The sequence below is a fragment of the Pleurodeles waltl genome, chromosome 2_2, assembly GCF_031143425.1.
Source record: "Pleurodeles waltl isolate 20211129_DDA chromosome 2_2, aPleWal1.hap1.20221129, whole genome shotgun sequence".
NCBI lineage: Eukaryota > Metazoa > Chordata > Amphibia > Caudata > Salamandridae > Pleurodeles > Pleurodeles waltl.
The window spans coordinates 623896572-623911141 of NC_090439.1; positions in this window are offsets into that span (position 1 = coordinate 623896572).

Consider the following 14570-nt stretch of genomic DNA (forward strand, 5'->3'; position numbering starts at 1 on the left):
CTCTGGCCAGCGTTCCCGCAACACTGAACGCTAATGTAATGGCAGCTGAAGGTAATGGCAGCTACATGCCCATGGATCAAACACACCCAAATTAGAGGGTTCAGGGTGACAACGTTATCACTCCAATGTAAATAATAAAAATGTGCTAATCCTGTCAAATGTGAATGTCCATAGTCGCTACAAACATCAGCCATTGTCATAAACATTATGAGGTACACAGCAGTAAGGTCATACTAATGCTGCACATGTCAGGGTCCACCCTGTGCCTGGGTCACAATGGCTGCAATAACACCATGCAACACCCCAACTGTCATACGACTCAGACAACAGCATTGAGGGGAGGACATATGTTTCCGGCTAGTGAAACACATCCGCACAGTCAGAAGAGGAAATGGAACACTGCTAGGACCATCAGTGCAATCCAATGTAGCACACATTCCCCAACATCAACATTACACACTACCAATGCTGACATCTGTATTGTGCCATGCCAGTGCTATACATAGTAAATGCTAGGTCTCAGCAACATAGCTGGATGTGAAATATCAGAGACTGGGGCAGTTCCAGATTGTTAAGTGTGGTGCAAGTGCCATCAGAACACCCACAGCCAGTGCAAGGCCACAACATGAGAATGGAAGTAGACGGAGGGTCGAGTTGTACAATAAGGTGGCAACATACAATTTGGGCAGAACCAACACCTAGAGGATGTGACGCGCACAATTCCCCAAACTGCCCACACTACATGTGACATGCAGGTGGGGCATAGGCCTGGGAGAATGCTAATATTAAAGACAGGAACAATGACCTGGAACCAAGATCACAATGTGCAACTAATAGGAAGTCAGGCACGTCACGTTACAAATGCCACAACACAGATACACTAATTGTACTATATCTCATTGCAGAGGACGATGGCTCTCCTGGGCACATGCCTGTCCTGGACTTCCCAGATGACATGGATGACGAGCTGACAAATATCAGCCAGCAGACTCTCCAAGATGTCCTTTGAACCCTCCAGCCCCCACCTTCAGTCGCAAGGAGGAGCACAGAAGTAGCAGCCATCACAGAGGAACCACCCACCACCCCAATAGTACGACCTGCCAGCTCAAACACAGCTGAGGACTTTGATGACACTGAGACCACCTTTGAGAGGACAGTAGTGGGAGTACAGCAGGAGCTGGCCAAGGAGGTGCGGGTAGGGATGCAAAATATGGCAGCCAGCCTAGAGGGGGTGCATTTGTGCATGATGTCATCTGCAGAACAGGCAGCAGCCATGCAAGGGCAAACATCAATCTTGCAAGAACTTCAACAAAGTGTGAAGGAAATCAGCACAGCAGTAAGGGAGTTGACACAACACCTCCAACATCAAACCTTTCAACGCATGCACGAATGCACTATTAACCCCCTCACGGCCGACCTGGCTGCCTACCACAGTTATGTAACTGCTATCCTTAAGAACCAGCAGCTCCTCCTTGCTGCAGTACTGCCCTTAATAGCCCCACACTTGGCAGCTACCGGGATTTCTGTCTCCATGTCTTCAAACAGTGAAGTGTGTGTTGTCCCTTCAAACCCACCACCACCAAGAGCAGAGGAGACGACACACACATCAGAAGATGAAGACGTGGAACAGATCACCTTCACCCGTAAGAGTACCGGGTAGCACTAGTCCCTGCCACATGGGCACTTATAACCAAGGTCCTGTGCTTTGTAACATGCCAGTCTTGCAACAGCTGCTCACGAGCACTGTTCTCCAGCCCACTGTTTTCCTTGACACTATGCTCTGTAATTGTCCCTCACTACCTCATTGACAATTCATGTCCCTCTGCACTGTATGACACTTCAACCCAGCATGTCCAATGACATGTCCTTTTGCACTTGTGTAGTATCACAATAGAAGGCGTCACACTAATGGACTCACAATCCTTGACTATGTAAATATAGCACTACAGCACTTTAAAATAAATAGCACTTACACAACCACTTTGTCTCTGTGTAATGTGACACATCAACAATCAGGGAGATTAGTGATGTTTGCCTCATGTCAATGCCCATAGAATGTCAGTACAACTGCCCTGAATGATTGTGGGCTGATACCTATGCACTGTGGTCTGGATTGTACCATCATCTACCCTTCATGAGGGTTAAATCTGAAGTAAATAGAAACATTACAATATAATGCTGTGTTGGACAGAATAAGTCTTCTTCAAGGAATGTCTAAGCAGAATATCATTGTCTGCAAATTTTTCGTCAAGACAATCTTTAGGTATGTGACATTTGACTGAAAATTTTCATCACACACACCATACAGCAGGAATGGATGTGTACGAGTGTACGTACAAATAAGTAACCAGGCAGTACAATGTAAGAAATGATAGGTGTGAGTTATGTATACTATACTATATGAAATTCTACCATCACTCACCTTATCAGGGTTCACATGAACATCAGGCTGCAGGCAGAGGTACCACATTGTCCTCAATACCAAATCTGGTCTCAAGGTATGACAGATTGAAAACACACATCCAAACATAGATACACATTGGGAACCATAGCAACCTTGAGTGGTGGGTGCAATGGATGGCAGATTCCTAGCAAAGTAGCTTTGGTGCGGCTGCCAATGTGACAGCTCAATTGGGATTTGGATGCAGGATGGAACACAAATGCAAATACTAAATTGACACTGTCACCCATGCCAAAGCCCTGATCCCCAAGCATATGACACATACTGTAAATGAGTACCTACACATTTATTTAACTGTAAAAATAGGATGCTAAAACTAGGGCAAACACTTTAACTAACCTAACCAGTCCTAACTACACATTACCCACAACTGGCCCTAACTACCCTAAGCTAAACTTACTTATCACATTTAACCATTTAACTAAGCACTCTAAACATCAACCCCCTACCCCCCTTATACGACGGGACACATGGAGGACAACATATACTAACCTAAACACATACTATCTTATACTAAACAAATATATATATTTTGGATTTTTTATTTTTTTATGTTTTTTTAATACACAAAAACCCCAACATCATCCAAGAAAAAAAAACACATGTAAAAATATCATACCCTCCACCCCCAACCCACTAATACTAACTAAACTTACATCCTATTCTAACCTAACACTATGCCCCCTAAACCCACTAAATATAAGAACCAGGAAAGAGGAGGGAGGGGAGGTAATCATGGCTGAAGGTCTCTAAGTCACACGTTTGCCCTCCGCAGTGTCTTCTTAATCCCACACACTATCTTGTTGATCTGGGACACCTCCTGCTGCAGCCTGTCCAGTCTGCGCAACATGAATGAAAGGGGTGGTCTGTGTGCCAGTTGTGGAGGGTTGTGCAGTTGCTGGTGCCATGCTTGGAGGGGGAGGTGCAGGGGCTGCTGTCAGTGGTCCAAGAGCGGAGGATGTTGATGGACCTGCAATGGTGGCTGTCATCCTAACTGCCACTTGGGTCGTGGTGGTGGTGGTGGTGGTGGTGGCTGTTGTGGACACAGATGGGCCCCCTTGGGCAAATGCTCTCCACACCCCTGAGGCTCTCTCATGGCTATAACACTGTGCCATGTGGCAGAACCCAGACTCGACATCCAGAATGTGGCGGTAACACATCGCCCTCCTCTGAAGTTCGCGGAACTGGTTGGCATCCATATTGGCTGCTATTAAAAAAGATCAAGCCAAACATTATTTACATCATTGTGTGATACAGCTACTGATGATAATCAACAAATACATCTAATGTAGCTGAAACAGGCCATATCACCATACAGATCACAGATTCTCCCTGAGGAAGTACATGCCAATGCAGCCTACACATGTCCTATCTAACAGCACAGCAATGCTCAAAAAGATGTGTACATACTTAATTGCTCTAAGTATCACTGCCATTAGTCATACAACACATGCTGCAAGACTTCCACATGTGACAGGCCAACTAATGACTATCTTCTGGATGACAGTCAAGGGCCACAAGATCTGTGAATTGTAAATGGAATTGCCAGGATGGTATGCAGTTACTAATCAAGAGTGGGTATCCTAGGTTGGAACAAATGAATTACAGAATTACGTGTCTGTGTACTACACTTGGATCCTCACACCTAAGTACACATATTTCATAACCCTAATCCTGTGCCTCAGGGGGGGATGGACAAGCAACACATACTTTCAAACATCAAGGACAGCCAGGAAGCTTTGGACAGTTGTACATGTGTTTAGTCAGTCCACGTCCTAATTGGATAGACACAAACATTGGACAATCCCATCCACATTTATGTTTGTAATTGCAGACAACTGTCAACATCATTTGATACCACCAATACCTGTCCTACAACAAGCACCCATCTGGGCATGAGCTGCATGCACACCTATGACATTGTACTCAAGTGCCACATAAACGTAGCACAACATGTGGAGTTAGATGCTGCTAGGAAGTCAAACATATAGTCTAACATGTTCATTAGTGAACAGGGAGACTCAAGTCTGTGGGTAATACTTTGGCATCCCTATTCTGTGTGATTCAGGGTATGACTTGCTGACTAAATCATGAAAATGGCCCTCTCCAGATTTTTCATTACAAGAAATGTAACAACAAATGTCACCCTATTCACATGGCCATGCCTACAGGGCTGCACTACAATCCCAAAACATGACTCTAGGCCACTGATTGTCCAACTCAAATATGGAAAAATAAGTCAAACTCCCGTCAAGTTACATATCAGATCATGTGCCAGCACATCATACCTTGCTATGTGTCCAAAGCACAGGAGTCAATCACACAACAGCTGCAAACACAACACAGAACTGAAATATCAACACTTACTGGATATGTCTGGGTCCGCAAATCGAGTCACTTCTCCAATTGTGTAATGGGCAGGTCCACCTGTAAAGCATGGAAGGGTGAAATGTGCTCAACGTCTGTGCACTGTACAACAATTTAAAGTAAAATTACTATGTGTAACATTATATCTGAAAGTCCAGCCCCTCAGGCATGATGATACTCCAACATACATACCACTACAAACATGTATAGACCCTGTCACTCCAGTGAGTGATACACACACATATGCACACATGCAGTGGCCCTAACTATCATGTGGTGACAATGTTGACATGATTCCTCAGTTGGTTGCAGACTCATTTATAGAGTGTACTCCATTTCATCATTTGTTGTTATTAGAGACATGCAAAGCCATATTCCTGGTGCACTGCAATACCAGTAACTCAGGTATTGTGGCTTGTACATCAAGGGACAATCAGTTACTGTGTGATGCTCATGTGGTTTGAGTAAAGCTCATGATTTATTATGCTTTCTATGGTCCCTTACATGTGGGCCTGTGTTGTGTGTAAGTTACATATGCTACATTTACAGTGTACCCTGAGCCACATATGCCCCCTATGACACCATAATGGCAAGGATCCTGTGTGTTTCTTGATGACAATTTGATGCTAAACATGGATCTGCCATTTATCTAAATTAATACAACAAAGAAAAATATGCTGACAGTGTATATTTTGATCATCCTTGACAGAATGCATGAGCACAGGTGTAGTCATTGCACCTGAAATGTGTCACTCATTGCCCTGTGTACCCATATTGGGTATTGGAATTCACAGTTAGCAACATTCATCATCTTACATTAGCCAAGTTGGGAGATCAGCGGGTATACCGCAAACTGACACTGTCCCATTATTGAAACATGGTTTAGCAAATGACCTACTGTGTCAATCATGATGATGTAGGTTTGAATTTGTATGTACCTTGGAAATGGCAGCAGTCACAGGAATGCTGGTCTTCTGATCTTAGCATACACCCATGTCTGTGATAGCCTTCATACTGGGAAGTTAGCTATTGTACATATGCTGCACTATATCAGCCGGGGTGTATCAAACGTAAAGTAGCAAATTATTTGGGGACTTTATATGTATGATGGAATTGGTCAGGGGTCCCTTGCACAACATCATGCAAGTAGTACATTGTGACCATGCATTTCCCAACTTCAGGTATCCCATGATGACCCAATAACTTATGAGAAGTGCATGGCTATAAAGTAACACAGATGGCAAATGCATCAGCTCAGTTCCAGCTTTTGTGCCCAAGGCCAATTTAAAACACACAGGAACAATGAACAGAGGGCCAGGGGGATTTGTTATTCCTCAATTTGTAGCATTTGCTTCATTTTTTAAACTACAGCTATGGAAAGTAGCACCAAACATTTAGAAATGAACCCATGTGCATTACTTTGGCATCCATTCCTAATTTAATTGTGGCACAAACCAAATCAAACTATCAGCTTAAGATATTACCTGAGGTTAGGAAGAACTTTGTACGTATGGCCCAGAATACAGTTCAGACATGTATTCAAAATAATTGGGGACCACATTAATTCCTTATTTTAGCTTGTGAAAAAAAATTCTTTCCTGGTACACTCATAGACCATGGATAAAACATATGTTTGAGACGCATTACCATCATCTATTGACATGAAAGCAGCACTAATTTACAAGATCAAGTTGTGTTTTGTAAGTTTGTGCAGCTGTTGCGTCGACAAATGACAGTAATGTGAAACAATTATTGTATAACTCAGGGCCACTGTATGTTTAACTTGTATTCCACATGTCCAAAAACATGGCCTGCAGCATATAAAAAAATCTGCTACTGTCACTAAAGAGCATTTAAATGTGGACATTACTCTGAATTGTACTCACCAACAGGGCCACCAATCACAACACCCAGGTGGTCCAGCAGGTCTTGCTCTCTGGCAACAAGGTCAGCCCAGCGTTGCTTCAGTTGGTAGTTGTTGTGTGGTGTGTTGAAAATGCGACGCAGATGGTACAGCACCTTGGACCACCTGAGCCTCCTCACCTCCGTGTGACACCCCTGTATCACCCTGCCCCCTGCTTCAATCATCACGGGGAGGAAGTGGCACACCAGCCAAATGAATGCCCCCAGCTCCTCCCCATCCATTCTCCCCAGACATGGCCTACCCAACATGACAGAAATAATACTGTAGTACTAATAAAGGGTACAGTTGAAAATAAAGAGAAAGAAGGGAGGAAAATGAAAGTAAAGTAACCCACAAACAGCCCAACTATCCCCACACTAACAATACTCACCACAGACTCCCAACAGTACAAAGACAAAATTAGACACCAAATAAGACAAATACACACTTACAATGAGCAACTGAGACAATTACAAATAAAACAGATGACAAATAGGATGGCACACAGGAGGCAAAGGCACAAATTGGACAGACAAAACTCTCAGCACAGCCATACAGTCTAGAAAAATCACAGACTGCAAAGTGAAAGTGAAAGTACACCCACTGTATCATTTCTGTAAGCAGGATATCCTATTACATCACTTCCTGCCACAAATGTGATTTTATTATGATGCATCAAACCTTTATGACGCTTACAGTCTGTGCATCAATTATTTTTTACACAAATGCTTAAAAATGACCCCGCATTCATAGTTCCAAATATTTTGCATTGGTAACCAATTGCATGGGGTGCATGGTATGAATTACCGCTCGGGCCAATGGATGTATAATGGCTGTGAGCATCATTTTTCAATAGATATGCAGCGCTTTTTGACGCATATGCATCTTTTTTTGACGCGCTTGCGTCAAAATATGTCTTTTACTGTGGTTGTGTAATTTCTCACATTTTTAAAGTACATGACAGCTGTAACTGTACAGAGATAGGCTGTTTGCACCTGCATTGTGTATTCCAGTGTTTGGGCACATGTGGCAGACCACACTACTACGGGCCATGATACTCATGTTGTTGTACCGGATGAGCACTCTTCACTGACGCAATACATACCCAAACTTTTTTAATACAAATTAGTATTACCCAGTTTGAGCAGGTTGTGTGTCAATAAAGGATAGCAAGACTACGCAACTTAATACATTAACTCATTGCCTGTGTGTCAATGTCTGTGAATTAGCTATTTCAATTTTTGTTGGGCCTCTGTGTGAACGTCACAAGACGTGCTTTCACTAATGTGCTTGTATGCAGAAACTATTCAGTGTAGATATGAGTCAGGATATGTGTTTGTCATACACGTAGCATCTAATGCTGTGTGAACTACAATGACTTTTGGGACAATACATCTCCCATGACAAACTATGCACAGGATAGATAGAGGACGGTTGATAATGGCAATGAGTAAGCCATCACATATAAAGGAATGTTGGATACCACATCCTGGTAACTTGTTTGTATACTAGCCATGAGTCAGTCATTTGAAAATGCTATGTAGGTACAGGGTTTGTGGCACGGAGTCAGAAAACAGTCCAAAAATGTAATGTCACTCCACAGTTTGAGTCCTATATATGACCTATGTTTCTCGTGTGGCAGTGGAGGACCAGCAGACCAAGATGCATGTGTTCACATATTTTCAGTGGTTAATTGCACAAAGGTGTCCAGTTCAAGTGTTTGGCCATGTGTACCCTGTGTCATTATTGTCCTTCATGTTGTCACTGTTACGTGCATGTCTACTCAAGAGTCAGTGGATCCATTCCATGCATTAACAGAGTATCCTTCAAAGCAGAATTGACCGAAAGCCAATGGGGAATCGACAACACACGTGGGGATATTTGAACTATGGCACTGCAGAAGTTTTATGAGGCTGACAACAGGGCAACCTTGGTGTGCTCACAAACATAATGGATCAGTGAATAGAACCCGGCAGCTTTCATCACAACATTTGTACACAGGGTGGTATTGAAAATTCCCACTGCAACAGGGAACATCAGTGCCTCTGTGCTGATTAATCTCACAGCTAGTCACCACGCAACCACCATCATTGGGTTGCAGCCATGTTTTGCCCATTCATGCACATTAGCAACCTTTGTTTTTTGTGCTGGAGGCACCATTCCCAATCCATGCATAGAGCCAAAGTACACTGTCACTGTTTGTCACTCATGCATCCATGAAACACAGGCAAGGGATAGTGCCCAGATTAGGCTATTTGAATACATGTCCCAGACCTTGATACCATATGTAAACTGATTATACTATACAATATATTTGTGGATACATCGTAGACCTACCAGACACATTACCCCAGGAGGAAAGTGACGGCATGGAAAGCAACTATGAGAGAAATGTAGCCACAGGGAAGCTCTATGGTAACACAAAGACAGGTAACAATCAGGCTAACAAGATGCACGCTCTGTCAGGGACTAACATGAACAAGGCAAATGCACAGTGAGCAGACTCAGACTGGGAAATGCCTGAACAACACTGTGGAAAATTAAAACTGGATTTTTGCTGTCGGCTACAATGTTACACAATAACCCAAGGGCTGTGTTACACAAGTGGTTTATATGGCAATGCACAACAAGGATATTCAGACAATGGCAGCTTCTGAGCAGTTCCAGGCAGCAGCAATGGCAGTGCAGGTTCAAATGGCTGGTCTGCATGGAAGTGCTCACAGGTGTGTGCAGGTTCAGTCTCTCAGATGTCCTGTAGGTGTGAATCAAGTTCAAAGGACCAACAGTACCTTTCACATGGGAAGCAATGGACAGATGATTACAGGTCCTACAGACTACCAGGGAGTGCATTTTGGGACCTGCAGTCCATGCAGTCCGATGAACTAGGACTACGGCATGCCATACTAAAGAGGGAAGCACACTGGAGTTAGAATGTGAATCTGGGTGTGTGTAGATGATGGACTATCAGGGTACAAATAGTCCTGTTACAGGGCCACCTAGAGAAGGGTGGGGAGAGATTGAATAAATGACTGTGCCAGAACTTATAACCTGGGATGGCATGCACAGGGCATGTTTTGTGAGCAATGCGTGTCATACTTGGGGCACTCGTGCTATCCATTTGCAGCTTACATGGACTTCTTGTCACACATGCTCCTTGCAGAGATAGCTGATGTCACACTTAGTGCTGTTAAGGGTGTGGGAAAACATTCCTGTTACTAATGCAATTGGAAAGCCACTGCCTCATGTATGAAGCAGGTTTTTTACTTGCAATTGATGGTGTCTTAGTTGTGTGCCATATGCTGCAATGAACCATGTTGCCAACATGGATGTGTCCTATAGTTGTGCTACTCTGACATTGCCCTTCAAATGAGAAATATGGCATTTACACTGTGTGTGAGGTTGGGTGTACATTCATACCCAACAAATGTGATATGGCTTTTTCTGAATCCTAATATGTATTACTGCACTGCTCCATGAGGCTAAACTCTGATTGTGATTCCTAAGGATCATGAGATGCATAAATAATTACCCAAACCATGATTCAGTGATTAGATTAGGTGTTTAATGAGATATGGTAATAAAGTGGTGATGGTGACTATAGTTAAAAGACGTTTTGTACAATGTGTTGTCTCCAACGCAATCCTGCAGCAGTGTTTGGATGGTCCCCCTCATGTTGATGAACAGCATCCTCCTCTTCCTCCTCTTCAGGCATTTGTGGGTCTGGTTCATAGAGGGGAATGTTCCTCCTTACACATATATTGTGCAGGATGGCACAGGTCAGAATGATCTTGCAGACCATTTCCGGTGAATATAAGAGGCTGCCTCCGGTGATGTTGAGGCACCTGAATCTTGACTTCAGGATGCCAAAGGTCCTCTCTACTATGGTGCATGTCCTCCGATGTGCCTCATTATAGGCATGCTCTGCTGCAGTGCTTGGGTATGCAAATGGGGTAATGATCTATGGCTGGATCCTATACCCCTGATCAGCTGAAAGAGAAAATGAGTGAAAAATGTTGATGGAGTTGCACCATGATTATCACTTTGCATGGCAGTTGTTATCTTGTGTTGTCTGTGGAATCCTAGGCTTCTAGGATGTACCATCAGCACTGGGTTGTTTCATTATCTGAACTGGTGTTTGGCTGATTGACCGGATGTCAGCGGTATTTTTGTACACTTGCAGTATATTGTGTACTCCCAAGTATTATGTCATGCGAAAGAGGTGTCCAGGTGTCTTAACTGGGGGTGACATGATACTTCCATACACAGAATCAATTCCACAGTGGTGGTAACATTGTTGCATCTATATGGCCTGAACATCCCATCCAATTTAACATATACGATAGAATTTGTTAAACGTCAGTGAGGCCCTTTGATTTGGCTAGGTGACAATGTACAACACATCTCCATAAGTTGGCAGCACTGAAGGGTTGACAACTGACAATGCACAAATATCCCATGTGTGACAAGTTCTATGCAAACCTATTTTTCTGCCCACACCGACTTGGCTCATGTTCAAATGTGTACCTACACTACTGAACCTGGTCCACGTAATGTGACTAACTTGGTTGTGGGGGTGAAGGTTTAATTGTCAGAAGGTCCATATGCCTGTACATCTGTTGTGTATATGTGTAATTGTCTCAATCCATATGTGTAGCAATGTGCACTTTGTAATATTGTCACATCAATATGTGTTCTTTGCACAGTCCACTTGCTTATTGGTAATGGGCAATGTCAGCCAGGAGTGATGTGAGATGTTGGTACAGCCTCAATGATTCCATGTCCCATTCATTAGAGTCATCTTCATCATGCTATGTGTCTCATGGTGTTTGACCTGCAGTGAAACACATTGCACACCCCTTACACAGTACGTATTGGTTGGAAGGGTGTGTGATTGAGTGTTATTGATGTGATGTTGGAAGATTCATCTTCCAAGTTGTACTGCCAGTTAAGGCCATGTCATTGTCACTGTGTGGTTTTAAACTGTTCCCTTGTGTCTCTGGAGTGGCATCTGTTGTTATTTGCATCTGTCATTTGTCCATAGGTGTGTATCCCATTGGGTCAGGAAATCAAACATGACTAGCAGTGTCACAACCTTAGTGTCTTCTTGGTCACGTGTCAATGTAGTGGTGTATGTGTTGTGTGTCCTACAGGGTTGCTATGCTGTGTGTATATAACTGGGTTTCTGTACTTACCAACAAGTAGGCCATTTCCAGATTGTCCATCCTGGAAGTGTTGATTGATGGTGCAGTGGTGGAAGATGAATTAATCATGTACACTCCCAGGACACTTTGCCAAGATGTTGGTGATCAAACCCCGGTGATCCACAATGGCCTGCACATTGATGGAGTGTGTGTTCCTCCTGTTGCGGTATAGATGCTCGGTTGCAGCAGGTGGCACAATCTGTACATGTGTGCAGTCAATGGCACCAAGCACGAGTGGGAAGCAGTTGATTTGGTAGAAGCCCTGTTTGATCTCCTGCTGCTTCTGCTGTGTGTTGGGGAAGTTGATGTGGCGGGGTGTGAGGTAGATGAAGGCATCCGGTACCTTGGGTAGGAAGGCAGAGAATGAGGGCTGTGAGATCCCGGCAACCAGGGCACCAGTGGTTTGAAAAGAGGCACTTGCCAACATGTGGGGGACAGCTAGCAGCTTGGTCTCTGTTGGAATGATGTGGGTTGTCTGCAAGCTGGGTGCCAACTGTGGCTCAATGTGACGCAGCAGCTGCTGTATGGCTTGCCAGTTTAGTCTGTACCTATGGATGATGTCATGTTCCCTGAGGCCCAGAAGGGTTGTCCTGGTACGGAATGTCCTCTCCTGCCTTCTGCCTTGTGTTTGGGTCCCTGCTGGTGTGGTGGAAGCTGCTGGTGTTGCTCCTGTGCTCTGTGCCTTCGTGCATGCTGGATGAATAGCACCTCCATGTCTTCCTTTTTGAGCTCTGATGTTGCTTCTATGTGTTTTCCTTAAGTACTGGTGTGTTTGCCCCATTTTAACGCCTGCCCTGACCCAGGCATTAATTTTTGATGCAAATCGGGCTGTGCGCCATTTTCCGCCTCCCAGCCATGTGGGATTTTTGCACGGTAGGATAAATATGGCGCACAGGTGTTTAAGTCATTTTTGGACGGGAATGTCTAACTTGCATTTCATTAACGCAAGGCAGTTTCACGCATTCAGAAAATGACGCACACAGAGGAATTTTGGCATTTGCGGACTCGGGCATCAAAGTATAAATATGGTGTTAGGTTTGCACCAAATTTGCGTCAAAAATTTTGATGCAAATTTGGCACAGACAGAGTATAAATATACCCATTAAAGTCTCTAACCCATCCTGTTGATTTTCTTAATCATTCAAAACAAATGTTAAAAAAAATACAAGGGGCCTGGACAGAGACACCCTGACCCCTTAAGTCTGGTGCGGGGTCCCAAAGGACCCCCGAGGGCTATAAAGCATTAAAAAAAAAAAAACGTTTGCTGCAAATTCACAATGACATTGCAATTTCATGGTAAAAATTCATTTTTTTTTTTATTGTGGCCTACTGGGCTTGCTTTTTACAAGCCACTGGGTGGACCAGGTCCAGAGGGAATTCAAATTTCTATGCGGGGGCAGCACCCCCCCCTGCAGCCCTGGGGATCACCACCTCCCCGGGGCACTATAGCAACTTTGTGAGGCTCCTCCAAGCCAGGGGACCACCACCTTCTGAGGCACGCTGCTAATAGAGTGTGGATGGGCCACATGACCCCCCACAGCCCTGTGGTCCACCACCTCCCAGGGGCACCTTTGTAAATAGAGTACAGCCCTGGTGACCACCACCTACCAAGGGCACTTTAGCAATTCTGTGCTGGGGGCAATTAACATGTTGGAGGTGGGTCCGCATGGTCTCCCTCAAGGAGCCAGTGATGGCTCTGGGTACTGCCACCCCCAGAGCCAGCTCCTGCTATGCCCTGGGGTGCCCACCCCATGACATAGCTGTTTGCTGTGGCTTGGATGCAGATTTACAGCTACCGCCATGCCACAGTAAACACTCTGCTCACAGTGGGTAAGAGCTGTCAAATTACTCTTCCTCACTGCGAGTAGAGGTTTCCTCTGTCTCCCTGTCTGCAAAAATGCAGGCAGGGAGACAGAGAAAATAGTTCTCACAGAGTGGGGAGCCTGCTGGGACCATGGGGGCCTTCAAGCTCCCTCCATGGTCTCCAACATTGAGACTTAGTGCCCTGGGGCACTCAGGTAACATGGCTGGGCCTTGGGGATGGTGTCCCGGGGTCAAGATCAGCCATGTGTAGGGGTCACAGAGACCTCTCCTCACAGAAAAATAATTAGGCTGGGCCCCAGGGGATGCGGTCTCCGGGGGTTAGATGAGCCTAGGAAGGAGGGGCCACGAGGCCCCCCTCCCTCCCCAAAAGAAATTAGGCCTGGGCTCTGCAGTTTGGGTCCCCGGGGCCGAGATCAGCCTGGAGAGGGGGACTGAGCAGACCCCCTCCTCCCAAAACAATGTAATGTTTATGCCAGGCCCTTTGGGATGGGATCCCCACAACAGATCGGCCTGGGGGGGCAAGCATTCCCAGAAAACATTAAAGATTTACACTGGGCACCGGGTATGGGGTCCCTGGGTCTGATATGGCCCTGAGGATGGTCTTTGGCCATGTGCAGCGTGTGGTGGGTGGTTATAGGGGTTGGCCACAGGGACTGGCCGCAGGTGAGGTCCTGCGGAGAACCTCCATTGCACACAGCCAATGGCCATGCACAGTGCAGGGTTGGAAGGTTATAGGGGTTAGCCGAAGGGACTGGCCGCAGTGGCGGTGTTTGGATTAAGGTATAGTAATGAAAACATAGAAATTAATTGAAAA